The sequence below is a fragment of the Lycium barbarum genome, chromosome 7 (assembly GCF_019175385.1).
Source record: "Lycium barbarum isolate Lr01 chromosome 7, ASM1917538v2, whole genome shotgun sequence".
Taxonomy (NCBI): Eukaryota; Viridiplantae; Streptophyta; class Magnoliopsida; order Solanales; family Solanaceae; genus Lycium; species Lycium barbarum.
The window spans coordinates 98944555-98968655 of record NC_083343.1 but is presented as its reverse complement, the minus strand read 5'-3'; positions in this window follow the sequence as shown (position 1 = coordinate 98968655).

The window sequence follows — 24101 nt, the reverse complement described above, 5'->3', positions numbered from 1 at the left end:
TTGAAAGTATGAGATAGAGCAAACATCATCAACCTTAGTACAACTTTCTATAAACAACAAAATAGACAAGAAATATACCAATTTCAATTCGTCAAGCCTTTTATCACATTAATTCTTTTAATTAGGAACTCACAAGCATCACAAGCCACTCACAGGTAACCAAAAGATCAACACATACCCACTCACGGGCGAACAATCATTCGATACATCGGGGTTATTATCCCTTGAAGGCTAATTGTCTTCTGGACTAGCAAAGAAATAGATGCACCGGGATACACGTCTCGGTGGTCAATCGTCCTCGGGATTGACACAATAATGCTCAAAACCGACATGCTAGGATCCATAACAGCTAATCGTAATTTGGACCTGCACAACTTTCCCATTCAGGCCCAAACAATATCAACCACAAGTCATGGCATATTAACCCCATCATCAATCATGGCTTATAGATGAATTCACTTCTTAAGTCATTTTCTCACAGCAGAGGTTTTTATAGTCACAATCAATTTGAAAACCTTATTCAAATCACTTGTTCAATTTCAAGTTCAAGAAAAATCACTCAAGGCAAAACATGTTTAAAGCTTTAATCTTTAGAAAAGTTCAATCACAATAATATATTTCATATAAGGTTCGATGCGGGCTTGACCCTACACACGCATGAACTTGTTCAAAATCATCTTTAATTTTAGGAAATAGGTTCCAAGACACATCCACCAAAACAAGGGTTTTCAACTGTGTTCATACTTGAGTTTATTTTCAATAAAAGTAGACATACTTTAAAAAGGGAATTTCTAAACATAACATACTTCAAAGAATATTTCAAAAATAGACATACTTCAAAAGAGGATTTTTTTTTGAAATCTAGACATGCCTCAATTCCCGCTCAAACATATTCCTACAAGTTCAAAAAATTGTTCTACAATGATTATTGATGATAAAGCTTAGAACTTTAACCAAATTCGAAGAGTTCCCACCCTTATCGAAAAATTAAGGCCTTTTCGTGCCCAAAAACGTGTTCTTGAATCCCCCATTAATCACCCATGGATTTCCATGATTATAATACACTACACTAGTATAAATCCTCTCAATAAAATCATTAAATATCAAATAACATACCTGCAAGATGTTTCCCAAAGTCTCCTTCAATTTCTGTCTCTTCGGTTTTCAAGAATCTATTGTTTTGAAGGATGAACTAGCATTAATTTGGTGTTAGATTGATGTAGTAATGTTGGTAATTTATCAATAATTTAACTTAGATGTTTTGGGGAAGCCTTAGGGTAGTTTTCTCTCAAAAATTCGTCCAAAACGAAGTGGGAAAGGGTTTTGACGAGTTAGAAGTTTATATAGTTCGGAACTAGAAAAATGGGGTCGTGCTTCACACGTCCATCACGCATCACTTCCCATGCGATGGCTGTGTGTTGCGGGCCCATCACACAAAGAAGAAAAGAATCAGAGGCAGGTATTTTGTGCGCCACCCGTGCGACGCACGGGTGTCCCGATGACCAACAATGTTCAGTAAAATAGGCATAACACCTAGCAGAGAGCTCCATTTGTTTTCTGTATTATATGGTTGGAAAGGTATTTCAAAGATTTACAACTTTCATGTTTTAAGTTTTCTCAAATTGTCAACGAATTTTCACATAATTAGGTTGGAAGTCAGACCTACCGTAAACTTAGTTGATTATATCGAATCTTATGCACCTCATCGTTCGTCTTGATCTTAAAACAACTATTTCCACCCAAACTCATCCCGATAGGAATTCATATAGCTAAAATTCCATATTAATACTCATTTAACAGATTCACACCTAACTGGAATTTACGAAGTGTTACATTATCCCTTCTCAGGAGCATTCGCCCCCGAATGAGATTTGTGGCCTAAGTTTTTTGCTAAACTTCAAGTTTTCAAATTTTCGCTAAAGTTACGTTGTATTGCACGTTATCTCATCATAAAACTCTGCTAATACCCAAACAATAACCATATGGTCCCCACAAGGACTCCCAACACTACAACAAATAAGGCTAAGCATGAAATGAGTTATCTACGCCTTTAGTCTACATTATCGCACGAATTGGATAACCATAAGTTTCAACAAATATATGCTTCGAGAAAGAGATGCACAATATATAAATCTAAACAATATACTATGATAAGGAGGCTAATTCAATAACACATGATTCAAGCCTAACTTATGTTATTTCCAGTTCTCATTAAATTTGGAACGAACAAGCATACCTATAGTTGCCAATAGGAGGGAGTATCAACTATTCATATATTCTCATTTCTTTAGCTGAAGTGGCTCATTCAGATCTTAACTTTGTCTAACATAATATCCTTCCGCCCTTATCACTGTACACCTCTCACATCATTCTAAATCTTATCACCGCTCTATGTAGGTATCGTACTACTATATTCCACATATCATAGACCTTTCAAATCGTAAAAAATTTGAATTACCTAGGGTATCTATAACGACCCATTTGGTCGTTTAGGCATTTTACCCTTTTTACCCCTATTGACCTTTTCCACAGTGTCGTTGGAGTGTTTTTGACTTGTGGAGATAGGTGGAATGGTCCCCAATGTGGTCGGATGAGTCTTCGTTGATTTTGAGAAATTTAGAAGTTTTTAAGTTGAATACGTGAAAAATAGTTGACCAAAAGTTAACTTTTGGGTAAACATGCCCGGAATCAAATTCTGACAGTTCCATTAGGTTTGGAGTGTGATTTATGACTTAGTAGGGTCATTGGTTTGGTTCCTGAAGGGTTCGGGTGTGATATAGGTCGTTGGCTGAGAAACTAGTTAAATTAAAGAATTGGAGTTGACCACGGTCAACATTGGGTCAAGATGACCCCGTGTCGATGTTTTGAAAGTTCCAACAAGTTTGTATGATGATTTTGGACTTGTCCACAGATTTTGGTTAGATTCTGATGAGTTTGGGTTGTATGGTCTTTGTTTTCGGTTTCGATATTGATTTGAGAAAAAAAGGTACCATATTGAGAAAACAACCTTTATTTTGTGTTTTAATTGTACCATTAGATCTGTATCATAATTTTGAAACTATAGCAACAAGAATCATCACATTTCGTCGTCATATGAGTGAGATATGGCCATTTTACTTCAAATTGTTGTTGCTGGTTTTTGGTGTGAACTTTTGTTCTTCGCGAACGCGAGGTGGTCCCGCGAGCATAGAGAAGGAATTTTAGTAAGGAAAAAAAATTCTCTTCGCTAAGGCGATGGTGTCCCACGAAGGCGATGAGTAAAAATCACCTGGACAGTGTTTAAAATGGACAGATCAAACATTTTAGTTTTTTAAGCATATTTTGAGTTCTAAAGTTCCGTTTGAGGTAATTTTTGAGGCGTTATTCTCTTATCAAGGAGAGCATAAGTATCTAACCTTTATTTTGGTGTATTCCCATGTTTATTTTTGTTGGTTATTATTTATATCCGTGTTTGGATTGTAGAAATTGAGGTTTTGAGCCCAAAAGTTGAAAAATGGTAAATCATGGTTTTGTAGGTCAAGATGATGGATTTTTGAGTGTGTTTTCTGAATCTAGACTAATTAATCTATGTGAAAACTAATTTAAAATAAAATTCCCATTTTGCCCTTGCGGGCTCGGGGTTCGTTTTGGATCTTGAATTAAAGTATAACAATATGGGTATCATTGGACGCGTCTAGACTAGTAGAATACTATTTTGACTATATTGAACCTGATATTTTAATGAAATTACAGTTTCACCTTTGTGACTCGGGTTTGGCTGTTTTGGGTCAATTTTTGGGTTTTGGGTAAAATATGGCATTATGGGCATCCTTGGATTCACATTCTAAGTAGAATTCATTCTTGATAGATGTTAATCGTTCCGAGGCTCTCTAAAGAACAAAGGCAAGGCTCAGGTGGATTATTTTGTGGCTCCTGTTCGTTATTCCAGGTAGGTTACGACTTACCTTATGGTTAGACTTCGGTTAGCAAAATATATGTAGAGTTAGTGATTGTCAGAGAAAGCATGTTACTCCTTCAGGTATGAAGTTGGGATGGATTACTTAGGTTGGTATTGTTGTTGGATATGGCTCGTCTCCTTGTTGCGTTCTATTGAATTGTTACCTTGTTATGAATTATTGGTTTGTAGCCACATGAGTGATTCCAGACTTGTTGCTTAGTGATTTACTTTATGATTTGGAGATCGTATTTTATCATGTGTTGACGTTGTTGGGAAGGAAAGGGAAGATATGATATTGGGACTGTTATTATGATATGTGTCTATGTGTGGCACGATTGATTTGATATGTAGTCATCATTAATTGATATTATGCAGTGTACTCATTCTCATCTTTCACGATACTCTGATATGAATACTTAGTGACTTATTCATGGTTGTGAACCTGTATCTCTCAGTTATTGGTTATTGACTAGTGAAGAGGAAGGAATTGATATTGATCTTGATATTGAGATATCTGTCCATGTGTGGCACGATTGTCATTGATATACTGTTGTTGGCATTGATAACATGCATGCATTCATACTCATATATTTGAATCGAGTTACGCACCACAACACACACACACACACACACACACACATATATATATTGAATCGGGTTGCATGTACCGCAACACTGGTTGCACATTCCGCAACACTAACTTGGATCGGGCTGTGTGCCGCAAGAGGTACATGGACTTCGCGGGTCCCTCATGGGTGATGACTGTTGAGGCGTAGATATCATCCACCCGGATCATGTTTGTATCATTGCATTGGATTGCATTCATATTTCATTCACTCATACATCTGATATCTGGTAGTGGTTATTTATCGTATTGTACTGTGCTCGTGAACATTGACTTCTTGGTTGGTTACTGATTTGAAATTGCCGTGTGCCTGAATAATATATATTTGGGAATTGATGGATTCGAAGAGTAGAGACTTTATCCTAGGTTGAGACTTGAGGTTACGAAGTTACATTGTTGGCTTGACTAGCATTTATGGTTATTTTGAGGAATCATAGAAAACTTGGCAAAACTTGTGTTTAGGTGCTTCACCATAGGCTATGATTCGGTTATTGATCCTTATGTACTTGAGTTGTTATTCTTGGATTGTGTGGTGTGTATACCTGATTGTGAGCATGTCTATTCTTCAATCTCTTTCTTTATATATGTTAACTAACTGTTGTCGGCCTATGATGCCTATTCAGTACGTATTTGTTTCTACTGATGCTACCTTGCTACACTCCTTTTCGGTTTGTAGAGTTTGAGGAAGGTTTCATTTCCATTTGCCGAGACTGATTTTCGAGGCCTGGCTTGCTAGTATCTAGGTTGAGCATCTGAGAGTTGCTGCCCGGAGACTCCTTTATCCCTGTCTTTATTTTCTTCCATTCAGACAAATATGTTTAGCATTTGAGACTTGTATTTTCTAGACATTACTTAGTTGCTCTTATACGAGTCAGACCAGTTTCTTGGGGATTGTATTTATATTCGCACTTATAATAATTTATGATTCAGACTTCTACTTATTCTGCTCTATTTACTTTATTTTGGTTTGAATTGATGATTTGGGAAAGGATTCGCCTACCAAGGTGGGAAATGGTAGGTGCCCGCGTAACTTAGTGAAATTGGGTTGTGACAGTATCTCCCCTAGATCTTGGCCATTGGCCTCTTTGTAAACTTTTATAACTCTAGTCACCTGCTGTCTAAGGCTTAAATGTTATGACACCTTACCCTTTTGGCCTTTTTGTCTAATCTCTTTAACGCAACTGTAATCTCATTATTCATAGCAAAAATAACATTACTTTCTAAACATAATAAATATATGTATATCTATGTATAACTATTATTCGCGCGTATGTGATTTTTCATATGGTTTCTTTGCGACATTTATGACTACTTTCAACATATACTATCTTTGTTGCATAATAGATCGGCCTTAAAGCAAATAACTTGATATTCATACTACGATATAAACATATTTCTCGACTTCATGACTTACCTACAATATTAGTGTCACCCTTAAGATGCAAAAATTTATTTAATCTTAGTTCTATCAAATCTCAACTCGACTCTTAAGGACACAATAAAATATAATTAGTGTCTTCCCACGTATTGCAACTCTAGAATACTAATTTAGACTCACATAGTAAATAAGTTTAGCTTTGAATAAACCTTGTTTAATGATGGCAACGGTTCCTGGGCCAGTATGTTCGACCTCACCGTTCTATACATTGGTTCATCCAATCCCATAAGGAAAAGATACACTTTTTCTTCTTCTGTTTTGGTTTCTAGGTCCGTCCTTAGACTGCGCGTGCACATTCTGCACTTGCAAGTTGGAATCTGTTCGTAATTTTCCAATTCCTCCCACAGCTTAATGAGTTTTCCATAGTAATCCACTATGGTCCTTTTCTTTTGCTTGCACTTCGTGAGTTCCGCCTTTAGTTGTTGTATCTGAGGACCGTTGATAATGGCAACCGCTCTCGGATACTCGTCCATAATTCTTCTGCTTCCTCTTTATGTAAAATCGTTGAGCGAAGCGTTGGATCTATGGTGTTGCGAATCCACGACACCAACAATGAGTTTAGAGTCCACCAATCTTCCAAGTCTGACGACTCTTCATCCGGCTTCTTGATCGTACCGTCAACGAAGCCGAATTTATTCCTTGCTCTTAGGGTCATCCTCATGGATCTAGCCCATTCTTTATAATTTTCACCCTTCAATTGGACTTGTGTCACCATAATTCCAGGGTTATCATTCGACGAAATGGCATAAGGACATATTGCTTTTTTTTTTTTTCTTCACCAGCGATTCCTTTGCTTTTGTCACCCGTTTCTCCGTCACCTGCCATTGTTTTAGGGTTTTTGTGTACTTTCTAACGTGGCTCTGATACCATGTTAAAATCGATACAAGGACAAGAATTTAGAGAGACAAGAATAATGTGAGAATTCTTTCTGCTTTGTATTCATCATAATGACCTTCTTATTTACAAGTAAGGTCCTCCGTACCCTAGTTTAATAAGATAACCCAATTATAATAAGACTACAAATCCTATATTACCATAATTACAAGTTCACCATAAATAGACCAAACTTATTACAATTAGACTAGAATAGGGTTCCCACCGACCTAGGGATTCACCGATTGATCGACGTGACTGGACAAACTGGTCCGGTCACACCCGGTCTCAATATATTTTTTTAAATATTTGGTAAAAAAAAATAATCCAACTATACAACAAGTTTTTTTATAACAACAAAAACCACCAATATTTCCTTAGACCATCTTTAATTCACCAGATAATAATAGCAGGGGAGAGAAGTATTAGGTGGAAAGACTTCCAAATTTATATTTAGTTTCGAGCGTAATCGCTTTCAGTATTTCGTTTTCAGGAAACATGATCATGAGAATATGTAAAAGGCTCCTCTATCCACAAAAAAAAGACAATGATTCCTTGTTTTTACGGTCAAAATTTAAAGTTTATCGGTTCAGAATTTGATATCGAACTCATAGTCATCATGGTTACTAGGTTCATGACTAAATATTTATATATATTTAATAAATTTTTTAGTAAAAGTATAAGTGTAAACAAAAGTTACTAAATTCGTCCGAGCCAATAACTAATACCCTCCACCCCAAATGCTGATGCCCCTTTTACTTTCAGATTTCTAATTTGGCTTGTCCATCCTTTCTTTTTTACTTTTAGGGGGAAAATATACAGATGTATATTCTGTTTCTATAACTCTCTAGAAGGTACCAAAGGTTAAAGTGTGTTGATAGCTCCAGCCACTACATAATATTCCACTTGATTATCTTTATCAACTTTGCACAACACCAATTACTCCTATCTCTAGTTTATTGGTTTCTTTGGTTGTGTAATGCCATACGGGTCCGTCTACTTTCGTGCCATATGAACTAATATAGCTAGTGCGTAAGGACCACATATAAATGTGTAGTGTCAAAGGACAAAGGGAATCACAAGAACCATCTTTTGGTGATTAGTGACATATACAAAATTTTATATAATTGATAGAGTTATTATTACAATTCAACATACCCACAATTTGGGTGCTCCGGTTTTAAAGCTTTACTTCCTACGTCAAATTAATCGTTGATTTTTGTTATCTTTGGGGATTGTTAAACTACACAACAACCCATTAAACCCGACAACAACGGGTCCGTCTACTTTCGTGCCATATGTACTAGTATAGCTAGTGCGCAAGGACCACATATATATGTGTAATGTCATAGGCCAAAGGGAATCACAAGAACCATCTTTTGGTGATCAGTGGCATACACAAGATTTTATATAAATGATATTGAGTTATTATTACAATTCAACATACCCACAATCTGGGTGCTCGGGTTTTAAAGCTTTACTTCCTACGTCAAATTAATCGTTGATTTTTGTTATCTTTGGGGATTGTTAAACTACACAACAACCCATTAAACCCGACAACAAAATATCTCTGTCTTTATTTTAAAATTTTTTAGTTATTATATAATGTAAAATCACTATATAATTTGCGTATAATAAGCGTGCATTTACTGTATACTGATTATACACTTATCATATACTTATTATATACTGGCAACAACTAAATATACTGTTACATCTAGGCGGGGAAAAGTTGTTTAGAGATTAGCTAAAAATGTTAAGATCCCTTATTTTTCTAGGGATGTATTGGTTTTTGATATACGTATATTATTATTTGTAATACATATGTACTTAAACTGTGACACCATAGTTGAATGCGAGGGCGTTTTTGCCTCTGATGCTGATTGCTGAGAGATGCTTTAAGCGAATGATAGTGAAAGCAACGACCACATTCACTAATTAATTATGCATATTCCTAAATACTGTTCCTGATCTAGTGGAATTAATATGTAACTGCAGCATCGCTTTAATACGTTAATGATATGCTTGTTATTTCCCATAAAAGCCGTGGAAGCATTCCATTTGAGGAATCTCACTAATTGCCAGAATCCAAGATAAATTGGCCCATATTACTATCAGATTTTGTATGCGTTCCACTTGCGCCTTTGACATTAATTAACTACATTTTTATATAATTTCACTATGATGTTTGCTTGGTCCATTCCTTTGGTGCTGCAAGTACTTTTACTTTACTAATTTATACTACGTGGAGCATTGGCATCTCAATTATAATAGTTAATTTTTGCTTTAACATCCACGGGAAGGAGTTAATTACTTTCTGACAAATAAAATTGATGCCCGTAACGTAATAAAGTTTTGTGCATAAATATATAGGTGAAAACTTCTTTAGGACCAGTAATAAAAACTAGGACACTGCATGCAAGAACAAAGAACAATTCTTGCTAATTATCTAAGGAATTAAAATGCTTTGAGAGCGTAAAATGAGAGCTCTGAGCTACAGCTTCTTTAAAATTTTGGATATTAGAATTTTTGATCGCTAAGTTATTGGTAATTTTTTTTAATAATATTTTACTCAGCACATATATTTAACCTTCAAGTAATAAAAATGTTTTTTTAGTCCCTTCATATAGAAAATATGTTATATTTGATTATTTAAAAAATATAGTATCGTCAAATATATATATATATGAAGTAATTACATCACAAATTAACACATCACATTATTTTGCTAGTAGTGAAACGATAAATATTTATTGTGAATTATCATAAGCCCTACTTATGGGATTATATTGGGGTATGTTGTTGTTGTTGTTGTGAATTTTCTTAAGCAAAGTAATCGAAGTGCACAAGTTAATTAATTAAACTTTAATGTATTTTATCGAATATAAAAAAATTAAAATTAAAATTAAAATTTATTAATAATTGAGAGATCGAAAGTGCGATTAAACCTAAACTTTATGTTTCAAGATATTTCTTTTTTTGGTTTCCCACCCAGTGTCCGGTACTCGCATTGGAGCCCGACTATATCCAGATTCGCATCACGTCAGATCACATTTGGGGGAAACGCTCCCTAGCAAGAATTTTTCCATACCCAGGGCTCGAACCCGAAACTTCTGTTTAACAGAGAAACAGCTCCATCCGCTACACCACATCTTTGGTGATATGTTTCAATATATTTCAAGATTGCATGACTAAACCCAGTTCATAAAACCATTCTTGATTGTTCATTCCACTCCTCTAAATTTGCTTTTGAAAGGATATACTGATTGCTACCTGGCCCGCATACCGCAACAACTTAGAGAGTCAACAGTGTCCATAGATATTATTCCCTCCAGTTTATATTAGATAGTGGCTTTTAATTTGGATATACACCTTAAGAAATTTATTCACGTCTAAAAAAATAAGAGGCGATTTCATTAATTTATTCTTAGTTAAATAGTATCTATTTAGTGTGATTTCATGGTTATAAAAAAATTCACTTATCTAAACAAGAGTACTTATGTTTGGTTCAATGGAGTGGTGGTCTGTCCCACGATTTTTTATTTTTGATGAACTCACTTTTAATTTGTGTAATACTCCATCTGAATAAAAAAGAGTGTCCACTTAGCCATTTTTCTTGGATAAAAAAAGGTTTCTACTTATCAAATTAAGAAAGGATTAACCTTATTTATTCAGATTTGTCTCAATTAAGTGTTATATGATTAAATCCAATATTTATTTAATTAGAGACAGTTTTGTCAAATCACCTATTTTCTCTAAAAGTTATATTTTCTTGAGGGATGTGCAAATGACAAAGTGGACATTTTTTTTTTATCCCGAGGGAGTAATTGAGAAGATACCTTTCAAAGAAAAAGAAAAAGAATAAATTCGAAAAAAAGATAATCAATATCTTTTTTATTATATCTAAAATCATTAATTTTGAACTAAATATAACACCGTCTAATATAAAAAAAGTATTTATCTGAAATACGGCTGAATCACATGTAGTGTATCAACAATTTATCACGTGTAAATTGAGTATGTAGTAGCTGTTTTTTGCGCATGCTGATCACCCATTATGATAAACCCGTGCACAATTGAACAACCTGGAAGACCGATCGACCAATCATTTCAGACTAGAAAAGGCATGTGAACATAACAAGAAAAAGAGCTCAACAGTCAAAAGCTAACTAGATTATCACAAAAGCTTATTCACCTGCATGCACTAAATTAATCAATTAGTGCGTAACTTGAGTTTTTTTAATCAATTAAGCCCTCTCTTCTCTTTTCTCCCATCCCACCTTATACCCTGTATCAAACGATTCGTGCGGGATTAGATAATCCCATTACTTGTCCATTTACTTCGATTTAAACTTGAGAAAGGCAAATTGGAATCGAGAAATATTAATTAATAAGAATTTAGAGCGCTAACCCTCATCTAATAAATTAGAACTAGAGATAGGGAGAGCTACATGTAGCCGTGTTCGGGTTCTTGTTATTCTTTAGGAGTAGCTAATATATAGAATTGTTATCCGAGGTTAATTACTTGGCCCATGATTAATTAGTGATAGGTAATTACTTGCAATGCATTGTTCTTGACGTTAATCCACTACAAGAAACGGGTGGAATTGCGGGGGTTTTCAAAACCCCCACAAATTGCATTGAATTGTGGCGGTTTTGAAATTGCCGCAATTTAATGCAATTGTGGGGGTTGCCGACCCCCTCAATAAAACCCCCGCAATATGATCAATTTTGCGGATGTGTAGAAATGTCAAAATAAAATCATAGTAAGTGCAAAATTTGAAATCGGGTAATAATGAATTACCGATTGCTAACCCAATACTTCATCCGGATCAAAAAGAGAGTCCACCTGACATTTTTTTCTTGAGTCAAAAAGAGCTCCACTTATCAAATTAAGAAAGAATTAACTTTATTTTTTAAAATTGCCCCAATTAAATGCTATGTGATCAAATCTCAATACCTATTTAATTAGGGGCGGTTTAGTCGAATTACCTATTTTTTCTAGGAGTTAATATTTTCTTAAGGGGTGTGCAAATGACTAAGTGGACACTCTTTTTGATCCGGAGGGAGTATTAAACTAGTAAATTTCTTGTAGTGGAATTCGCTTGTACACCACCAATTTTCCAACTACTATTTGTTGGTACCACAACAAATTCGATTATCAGTGACAAATGATTTTGTACCTTATAAATCATATATCGTCCCAAAAAACCTTGTATGACGAAAACAATTTCGTCAATCAGTCAACCCTAAATGCGGGTCACTAAAAGTATGCAAAGACAACTTAGTTATTTATCATTAAAAGAGTAATATTACTACCAAAAAAAAAAAAAAAAAAAAAAAAGCAAAAACAGAAATCCGTCCCCAAATGCATAGCAGTTGTGACGAATTTGTTTGTTATAAAAAGTGTTATTTTTTGTAGTTGATAGTGTTCTTTTGTCACCAAAAAGGTTATTAACACTGACAAAAATATATTGTCACTAATTATTTAGTTCAATTAGTGATGATGTCAATTGCCTCTAAAGTTATATATATTTCGTAGTTGAACAAATGTAATTTCGTCACTAAAAATATATTCCTCATGTATTTAAGGACGGAATGTAACTTTTGTCATGAAAAGTGAACATTTAGTGACGAATTTTCCGCCGTAGCTAATAGTTCGTAGGTAAATATCACATTTGTTGTAGTGGTGAAATAGGTATTATAATGGGAAAATATAGTAAGTTCCCCGCCACGTTTTACTTAGATTAGTCTTAGCGATCTATAACGAGCTTTATAGAATAATCGAATCCATTGAACTTTTAACAACGAGTTTATTCTTGTTGGCACATGTTAACCTTGTTGCCATATATTAGCAGAGGCGGATCTAGCCCATGAGGGTAGATTCACGGGAACCTAGTAATTTTTGTTCATACCTTGTATTTGTATTAAGAAATCCACAACATCTTTATATTAGTATTTTAAGTTAACTTGAGATCCTTATAGGAACTCATAAACTTCAAAGCCTGGATTCGCTTCTGTCTAAATATGCAAGTACAGTCAAACCTCTCTAACGACATTGTTGAGTACGAAAGTTTTTGGCTGCTATGGTGCATGACTGTTATACACCTATAACAACATTGCCATTTAAATATTATTTCGCTATTATAGGTAAAAAAAGATGCATACAATCTAATTTTCATTTTTAATTGTGACAAACTCTTTCTTTTTCTAGGTAAAACCCAATGAGTCTGTACAAAGCTCTATACAAAATATTTAGAATTTCAATCCCAAATTAATTTTATGTGCATGCTGGGATTCAACTGCACCTTAATACCAAGTTGTTCATAGAAATAAGAACCATGCAAATACTGTTACAAGTTTATTCTTCAATAATGTATTCGTTGGTTGCTGAGTAATGGTAACTAGAAAGAGATTGATTTATCTCTCAGTTGTGTTCTATTCTGTACAGTTGGTACTGTATAAATAGTAAATCAAATTGGGTGGAGCTGATCCAAATTGTACATGCATAAAGCTGATTATGTTTAGAAAAGAAAATGAGCTCTGAGAGATGTCGAAAACTAGCACGGAGGATTTCTTTTTTGTTTATGCTTCATGAGGTTAAAACTGGTCTGAAATAGTGAAGTTACTGGTTTAACTGAAGTAGTGAAGTTACTGGTTTATCTAGGTCCTTAGCTATTGAGACGTACTGGAAGATATTAAACTGGAAGGGGATTCGAAACCCTTATTTTTATTTATTAATTAATAATTTGTCTACTGTAAGAACAAATTGAGTTGCATATGACTCAGTGCGACGAATCTAAAGCTTCCCCTGATGATATTATAGCAAGTTGTTTGGGCCAGACCATTCAGGGAGGGTACGATGTTTGGGCATGGGAGCAGCTCCTTCAAATACATTCAGAAATACCAAACGACTTAGTAATTTGAGCGTTTCCTCATCTAACCCTGGTGCATCATCCTCAACTGATAATGCCTATTTGCACCAAAAAGTCTCTCGTTTGGAGTACCAATTAGAAGGAACCTTGAATGCTTTGAAGACTTACATGATATTAAAGGAAGGAAGTGTTCCTGATGAATTTGTTGCTTTGTTTGCTCCTCAACCACAAGTAAGAAATAAGTGTACTGATAAGTAGTTAGTGATTTACAGATTTCTCATCAAATATTGTTTTCCATAATTTCGGCCGAGTGATGCAAGAGCGAGCCTACTTCACCGGTGGATGTAAGAGGATCATCGGGTAGCAACAACGTGAATCACCAAGCAAATGCTTAGTATTTTTTATGTTTATTATTGTGGAACCTCTTATTTTTTGTGAATTTAAAGTACTACTGTTACATACAGTGAGGTTCACTTTAGTTTGATATGTGTTAGTGGAATTTGTGACTTTTGATGTTATGGATATTTTTAATGCAAATTGATTTACGTTTTTTAAGTTATTCATGCATATGATTATACATGCTTTCTCTAATTTAATCATACAATTAAAATATTTTAATGACAACAAAACGCATTTCGACAATCAGTGTATGGCACTAAAAATAATTATGATCAGGTTGTGGTATTTATAGACCCCTAGAAAATTAAAATGTTTTGAATATTAACATCATATTGAGGCGGTTATACACCCTCAGTAATCATTTAAAAAAAAAAAAAAATTGGAATTAGATTGCGGGACTTTCAAACCGCCTCTAATCATTTCTAAAAATATATTGGAATCATATTGTTGGGTTGCAAACCGCCACAACAAAACAGCCACAATTTTTGAATTCATTTTGCAGCCATCGAGATAGCAGTTGTGGCGTTTTTAAGAAACCGCCGCAGTAATGCTCGTGGCGAGCGTAACTGTGGCACTTCTCTAAACCGCCACAAAGAGTTTTGCGTGGGTCAAAAACCGCCACAAAAAGTTGAACCCCCCCCCCCCCCCCGGGGCAATTTCACCCTTTTCTTGTAGTGATCATTTCCCTATTTTCCATACTCCTTGATTTCCTTGCTTGTGAAGGCTATTGACCACTTTACTCGCTTTCTAGTTAGTTTTTATCTTTGTTAGTCTCTAAACAAAAATCAATTATTTAAAAGTGTTTGGCTTCTTAACTAGTGAATTTCTAACTAGCTTAATTATCCTAGATGTTGTTTTCTGTCCGATTCAACTACTCATACTTGGGTTATCTATATTATGATTACCGTGTACACTTTCTCACTTTGAGGAGTGGATTTGGACGTCATAAATTTTGGCTTCATTGTCCGAGAACAATTGGAGTGTTGAGCTAGTTTAGAAAGTAAATCGAAAAGACTTTGGTTCAAACTTTGTGTATATATGTTGCGTCTTTGTTGATACGTGTTTGTGATTTTCCGTACGTGTTTCTTTGAATTAGGTTAGTTTTTTTTTTGTTACTTGTCACACTATGACATCATGGAATGAAAATAATTTTGATGGTTGTGATAGTTGGCACAAATATCGATATTTAGCGTCACTTTAACTCTCATTCTTAGGACTTTAATATATCACATTTTCTGTGATTGAATTGTTGTTTTCGTACTTATGTTGGTATATTTTATGCAATTAGGTACAATGAGGACAAATGATGAGGAACCGAGCCGTTTAGGTCGAGGTTGGGAATCAAGGACCAAGTGTGCACGAGAAGGGATGAAGAAAAGAGTCGAAGACACACCAGGAAGCTGGTGCGTCGCGCTGGTAGTTGCCCCAGGTGGCGCACCTGCACAACAAGAAAATCCTTGAAGCCAGAAGTTGGTCCCTGTGCATTCCTCTTGGGTTTCGTGATGTTTTCTCGTTTTGATAGGGATTTGGTCTACTTATTTTAGTTTTAACCTTAGACTATAAATAGACATTTTAAGAGTTGTAAACGACGTGCTGAGATTTTTAGAAGACTTGTAAGCCGTCATCTTTACTTTCTCTCTCTAGGTTTATTTTATTTTCTTCTTTTCAACCCTAGATTACTCATGAATTCTTGTTCTTCATCGAGAATCATGAGTAGCTAAACTTTTTAATTCTAGGGTTGTGGAAAAAGACATGATAGTTTGTTTGGCGACAATTTCTATCGATTAAATTTCCATATTTTTGGTTGCTTATTTATTCTTGTGCTTAATTGTTTGATTATTTGTCTAATAGTTAGACACTATCTGTGGTGAGTGAAATGGACTTGAGAGAGGGAATTAACGTACGTAATAAGAATAAATAGAGTTTGTTCGATATTATCGTTTCGCTACTGAGGATAGAGATATACCCTTTAGCCTTACTTAGTTGAATATGGAAAAATAAATGCATTCTTGTTACCTTTGACGACCATAGAGATATAGACATTATAGTAGCATCTACAGACTTGTGAGTAGTTCGAGAGAATATCATAAAGTTACAATTAACCCGTCAACTAGTAACCCAAGAAATAAGATAGGTAGAATTTTTGAAAGATCAACTGGATTGTCGAAAGCCATGACCCTGAAACTTTCTCTCATCTGATAAACCTTACAGTCTTCGTTACAAGTATCTCAGTCACAAACACACTCATAGTCAATTGTTTACTTTCAGTTTTAGTTTAGTCACAACAAACACTTTGATTGTCACCATCTTGAATAGTTACAACAAAATTTGTATTGGTTGAAAAACATAAAATCTAAGTCTCTGTGGGTATGATATCTGGACTTAAAAATCCTATATAACTTGTACGATAGCGTATACTTGCGTGTAAGTTTGGAAGCAACAAGTTTTTGGCGCCGTTGCCGGGCACTTAGAAAAATTACTATTTTTCTAGTTTGGATTTTTAAATTTCTATTCAAATTTTTACTCTAGTTCGTTGGTTGATTATGCTTGTTCAGGTGAACTCTCTTGTTTATGCCAGACACTTAAAGTCAAGGAAAAGCTTTAGCTATCTTTGATCTGGAAATTGAAAGAACTTTACACAAGCAAACAAAGCTGGCAGAAAATGAGCGTGCGCCCGAGTTGGTTGACAACACCGAAGACGGGAGCAAGGGAGTTTTACTATTTCTATCACTATTGGTATTATCGAGGTTGGACTGGCATTGTGTGATTTGGAGATCACTTTCTAGCTTATCGAGATCCTTTGGAGATAGCATTGATGTATGGTGAAGACTTGGTGGACGATGAAAACGTCGAGGAATGTCTTCAGATTCTTGACACTTATTGTGCATATTTACTAGACAACACCTTGTTTGAGAAGTTAGACAGACTAGAGTTGTAGAGGAAGCCAAAACCATCTATTGAGGAAGCTCCCATTCTGGAGTTAAAGGCATTACCATCTCATCTGCGCTATGCCTTCTTGGGCAGTGGTGACACATTTCCTGTAATCCTTTCTGCTTATTTATCTGATGTGCAGGTTGAACGTGTATTGCGAGTACAAAGAGACAAAATCCGAGCCCTTGGGTAGACTATAGCTGACATCCGAGGCATCAGCAGTTCATTTTGTATGCATAAGATACTATTAGAGGAAGATAGTAAGGCCAAAGTTAAAAGTCAGAGTAGGCTGAACCCAATCATTAAAGAGGTGGTGAAGAAAGAGGTGATCAAGTGGCTTGATAGCTGCATTATTTACCCCATCTCAGACAGAAAATGGGTGAGCCTCATTCAATGTGTCCCGAAGAAAGGGGGCATGACTGTGGTGAAAAACGAGAAAGTTGAGCTGGTACCTCAGAGAATTGTTACTGGTTGGAGGATTTGCATTGATTATCGGAAGTTGAACACCGCCACCAGAAAAGATCACTTTCCTTTGCCTTTCATCGACCAGATGTTGGATCAATTGGCTGGGTACGATTATTATTGCTTTCTAGATGGTAATTCAGGTTACAACTAGATTATGATTTCACCAGAGGGTCAAGAAAAGACCACTTTCATATGTCCATATGGCACTTTTGCATTCCGGAGGATGCCTTTCGGTTTATGTAATGCTCCAGGTATGTTCCAGAGATGCATGATGGCTATTTTCACCGATATGGTGGAAAACTATGTGGAGGTATTCATGGATGATTTCTCAGTCTTTGGGGATTCTTTTGATGATTGTTTGAGCCATCTTGATGTTGTGTTGGCTCGATGTAAAGAGACTAATTTGGTGCTTAACTGGGAACAATGCCATTTCATGGTTCGAGAAGGCATTGTTCTTAGGCACAAAGTATCAGCCAAGGGCATTGAGGTTGACAAGGCTAAGATCGAGGCGATTGAAAAATTTCCACCTCCCGTTTCTGTTCTGGGAGTGCGCAATTTTTTGGGGCATGCATATAACGACCCTTTCCGTCGTTATAGCGGCCTTTGACTATTTTGCCCTCGTTGACCCATCCTTGAGCCCTATTAGTACAATTTTGACCCGCGAGGATAGGTAGCACAGTTCCCGGGGTCATCGGGCGAGTTTTAGTATGACTTTTGTAAAATTGAGCTTTGAAGTGAAAATCGTTTGACTCAAAGTTGACTTTTGGGTAAACGGACCTTTTTCAGAATTTCGTCGATTTTGAGAGGTCCGGCTGGTCATTTATAACTTAGTGGCAAGTTTGGTTCGGTTCCCAAGGCAATTGATAACGTTTTGGGACTTGGGTTGGAAAGTTGGCTTTAGGCCATTGGGGGGTTGACTTGGTCAAATAGACCTCCGTTGGGAAATCCGAGGCCACAAGTGAGTTTGTAGTGCGTTTTTATATATGTTGGCATATTTGTTTTGTATCTGTGGGGCCTCAGGTGATAGTCGGATTTCGGGTGGAGATTGGTCAAAAATAGAAATTTCTGGTATCTGGTGTATCGCTGTAGCGGCACCCGAACTGCGGTGGCAGTCCGGCCATAGTGGAGGGATTGACGGCTGTAGCCGATGTTGGGTTTTAGTGCCGAGCCGCCATAGCGATTGGACAACCGCCATGGCTGGCTTGATACAACTGTAATGCCCTCCGCTATAGCGGGCCATCTGTGTGCCATAGCTCATGCAGTGCGGCAGCCCCTATGAGCACCGTAGCCGTTGACGGGCAGATTTTTATCTTTTCTTCCTAAGTTAAAACACCAAAACCCTTATCACTTCATTACTTCATTTCTTTAGCATCTTGGGGCGAATTTGAGAGCTTTTGACAAGATTTATCATAGAGGTAAGATACTTGGCCTTAGAATTCTTTACTTTCCCTTCCTAATCATTAATCCATGCTAGAATCAATGAGGAAAAAAAAGTGGGTTTTCATGAGAAATTCTTAAAATGAGTTTAGACTTCCTAAGTGGAAATTGTTGATGAAATTGGCTAGTATAACCCTAGAATTTGATATATTCTTTGTTGTTAAGCTTGTATCTTCCATTATTAAAGGTAAGTTTGTGAATTGGAAAGTTAGGGTTTATACCCAAAATTCGGGGTTCCACTTTAAATCTGAAATTAGCTTAATCTTGGATTAATCTAGCAATTGATTAGTGGGTTTTGATCATCTAGACTTGAATTGCATATTCCACCTTATAATTTTTCATTTTACCCTTCTAGGCTCGTTTCCCCAATTTTCATAGGTTGGATTTGACCGATTTAGAAGCTTAGCAATATGGGTATTATTCTTCATGGTTTCTAATCTAGATTACGTTTATAACTAGACATTGAGTATTTGGAGACGCTATGAAAGGGCAAGGTAAAGGTGTGGTTGTTCATGGCTCATGTTCGGCATTTCAGATAGGTTACGACTTGCCTTCTGGTTAGATTTCGGTTAGTAAAGCATATGTAGAGTTAGCAATTGTCTGAGACAACATGGTATGCCTTCGGGTATGAGGTTGGGATGGATTCTTAGGTTGGTATTGTTGTTGACTATAGCTTGTCGCCTTACTGTGTTCTATTGCGTTGTTGCCTTATTGTGATTTGTTGTCTTGTCGCCACGTGATTGATTCTAGAGTTGATGTTCAGTAATTGTCTTATGATTTGGAGAGCGTATTTATCATCGTTGAGGTTGTTGGAAAGGAAAGGATAGTAAAGTTATGATATTGGTATTGTGATTGAGATAGGTGTCCATGTGTGGCACGATTAATTTGATTTGTTGTCATCATTTATTGATATTATGCGTCGCACTTATTCTCATCTTTCATGATACTCTGATATGAATACTTAGTGATTTATTCATGGTTGTGAACCCGTATCTTCAATTATTGATTATTGATTTGTGAAGAGGAAGGAATTAACATTGATCTTGGTATTGGGATAGTGTCCATGTATGGCATGGTTGTCATTGATATACTCTTGTTGGCATTGATATCATGCATGCATTCATACTCATATATTTGTATCGGGCTACGCGCGCAACACATTAATGTATACATATATTGGATCGGGTTGCACGTACCGCAACACTGACTGGTATCGGGTTGCACATTCTACAACACTGACTTGGATCGAGCTGTGTGCCATAGCAGGTACATGAACTTTGCGGGTCCCCCATGGGTCATGACTGTCGGAGCGTAGACATCGTCCGCCCGAAGCGCGTGCGTGTCATTGCATTGGATTGCTTTACATTCATATTCCATTCACTCATACATATGCTCTTTGTTGTAGTTATTTATTGTATTGTATGGTACTCGTGAATGTTGACTACCTGGTTGGTTACTGATTTGAGATTGTCGTGTGACTGATTAATATATATTCGGGAATTGATGGATTCGAGGAGTAGAGACTTTCTCCTAGGTTGAGACTTGAGGATTTGGATTGACATTGTTGGCTGTGCTAGTGTTTAAGTTTATTCTGTAGAATCGTGGAAAAAAACTTGGCCAGACTTGTGTTTCGGTGCTTCACCATAGGCTATGATTCGGTTATGGATCCTTATGAACTTGAGTCGTTATTCTTGGACAGTGTGTTGTGTATACTTGATTGTGAGCATTTTTATTCTTTCTTTTACTTTATATATGTTAACTAACTATTTTCGGCCTATGATGACTACTCTGTACGTGTTGTTTGTACTGGTGCTACCTTGATACACTCCTTTTCGGGGTGTAGAGTTTTAGGCAGGTTCCATTTTTATTTCTCAGGGATGAGTTCCGAGCTCTGGCTTGCGCGTATCCTGGGCGAGCATCTAACGAGTTGCTGCCTGGAGGCTCATCTATCCTGTCTTTATATTCCATCATTCAGATAACTTTTTAGTAGTTGCTCTTGTACGAGTCAGACCAGTTCCTTAGGGATTGTAATGTTTTCCGCACTTATTCTCTTTAAAATTATATTTTGAGTTATTGTTATTTACATTATTCTACCGCATTTATAGTTTTATGCTAATTAAGGAAAGGGTTCGCCTACCGAGGTGGGGAATGCTAGGTGCCTGCGCGACTTAGTTAAATTCAGTCGTGACAATTGGTATCAAAGCCCTAGGTTACCCGGTCTATAAGTACAAGAGCATGTCTAGTAGAGTATTGCGGATCAGTACGATGAGTTTCGTGCCTATCTGCAAGAGGCTATGGGACATATAGGAAACTTCAAATTATTTCCTTCCTTCATGCTACTTCATTTGAATTGGTATCTGGCCGATTCCAATTAGCATCTGAATGTCCTTGTCTTATTCTCCCCCGAATAGTGGAAACTAGTTCTTAAATTCCTATGCGATCGGTTTTGTTATGACGTGTTGTGGTATAGTACGAGATTTGTCATCCTGATTCACATGCGTGACCAAGTTCAGTTTCTAGTTATGGTTTGAGGATTCAGTTGAGTGGGATTATGGTTAAGACTGGCTTATTGTGGGGGTTTCTTGAGAAATTGTATGGAGGGTACAAATGGTCGAATGATCTCCGTATTTTCAGTGTTGGGTTGCTTGGAAGTGGAAAAAATTCATTCTCGGTTTGATAAGAATGATTTGTTTGATGATATGATTGGTCTTGGGAAGGGTTTCAACTTCAACGAGGGTTTGTGATGGTGTGCATGGAATGGGTGTACCTATGATAGGTCAACTATTCATCAGTGGCCGGGTATTAGATGTTCATATGAGGTGACGAGTGTAAGATCGGTAAGGATCAGTGGATTTGGAAAAATATAGTGACTGCTTGTAATAACGATAAGAAGTTGAGAATAAGAAATAAAGGACGACTTTTGTGGAAAACGTGTAGCGGTGTAAGAGCTCTTAGGGTATATTTGGTATGAGTACTTTTCATGTCAATAGGATAGACACGTAAGGAAGAGGACTTGGATTGAATAATCTCCGCTATTGAATTGGTATCTGACGTGTTTGTTAGAAAAATGTTGCAATTGGTACGAGAGAGGATTTCATATTTGTCCATGAAAGGTTAAGTTTGGCTTCGACGTGATTTTATGCTAGTGGCTTGGGGGTCCTTTCAGGGAAGTGGCTATCGGATCTAGATCGGAAAGTAGGACAACTTGTGACAAGTGGTGACTTAAGACGTTGGGCAATTGTGGTTCAGGTCATCTAGCAAAGAAGTATATTCGCCGGGTTTTTGTGTCTAGAGGAATGATAAGGATATCATGGAATCAAGGGCTAGTTGGATTGACAGTTGTGTTACGATCATGCATGGAAAAATAGACATAAGGTTTCTGTGTCGAGTTGGTAAATTGGTTATGCCATGGGCTAATGGGAGCCGGTGGTTGGTTAATAAGAATGATTCTAGTATTGGATTGGTGTTGAGAGCCTTATACCGGTTGCGTTAGTTTCGACTAGTTCTTGCTATTACTGGTATTGCTACTCGGTTGAGTTGATCGAATGAAAGGGATAATCGCGCAAATTGTTAAAGGTGTTCTGGTTCGACAATTTGGATGTTCGAAGTGGTAAATCAGTGATGAAGTTTGAATAAATTAGAGTTGTGGAGAATATTTCGAAATTTGAGATAGGAAAATTTTAGCAAAGACACCTTGGTAGAGATACGTGGGGACATTAGTAGGACTGTGTATGTGATACGCTGGATTTAGAGAGTATTCAATTTTAGAGTTGAGTGAGTTAAGGGAACTCTATAGTGTAGAGTGTGTGGTATGCTACTATCTCTAGGATTGGCTTGGCTAGTTTGCAGGACTTGTGATTATGCGGTATATTATTGAGTAGGATCGAGTGATGGTCAGACTGTAGCGGTGATTGTGACTGATTAGAAATTGAGGAATAAGAAAGGTATAGTTAATCGAGAATCGGTAAGAATGACGTACGTCTTCGGAACTACTTGGATCTGTATAGATTGTGGTGTTGTTGTCTTGCATAATTCAGGTGGCGTATGATCGTTAAGTAAGCGTAAGAAGGAAGTCTACAAAAATAATAGACTAAATGATATGATGTATTAAGTGACATGATGACATAACGAAGTTCTGTGAGGTTTCGTGATCAATGACTAGTGAGGAAATAATTTCAGGTAATCGACATGTTAAGATTTACAGGAAGTGGCTTGTCTGATACACCGTTGGATAGTTTTGTAATACTCTACAGTGGATGAGTTAGTGTGGTTTTAATTGAAAGGAATTGTCCAAATCCCGATTATAAGAGGGCTAGAGTCATATTTTTCGAAGATGAGACTGTATTCGTGGTAGTGTATTATGTTGCAAGTATTATTGACTGGACAACTTGGGTGAGCACTATCGGGTATTAAGGACTTGGAAATAGTTGAGCTAGGTGGGCGCAAGAGATTGCGAGATTTGATGCTTTCGAAATTGTTATGGGCATATCGAGGTGTTCCAATAGGAGATTCCATGGTTAAAAAGGTTATTATCTGACGCTACAGGTTTTTGCATCGAAAAGTTTGGGGTTGTATCAGATTTCCATATCGGGTAAGGGTTAAAAAACCCTAAGGTTGCATTCATAAGGTATAGTTCTTCGGTCCTCAGTTGGCAGCATGGATATATTAAAGCTTTTGGAGTCGAGAGTGGCAGACATGATTTATTATGCGTGAGTAAAAGATTAGAATTGGGCGCCACCGATGCGTGGTAGGACTACGTTTGTTTTCAAAATTTTGGAGTCAGTTCGAGTGGCTATTGATGGAATTCAGGGTTGTGCATTGATTTCGGGTCAGTATTGTTTGATTAGAACTTGATGGACTGCATTCATATCTCCAGAAGGACTTATGGATTTCCAGTAAATCACCCTCGTGGATTAGGTGAGTTTCAGTTCAGATTTAAGGTATGGCATATTTATCGTGCTTTATCGGGGTTTGCAAGTAGACTTGATGATATTTTACCAGAGTTAGTTATTCGGACAGTTATAATGATTTGCGTCGGGCTTAGTAGTGATTTGAAGAAGTACTATGGTTGCGAGAGGTCGTTAGAGTGATCTGATGGTTTCCTATGGGCTTGGCTCAACG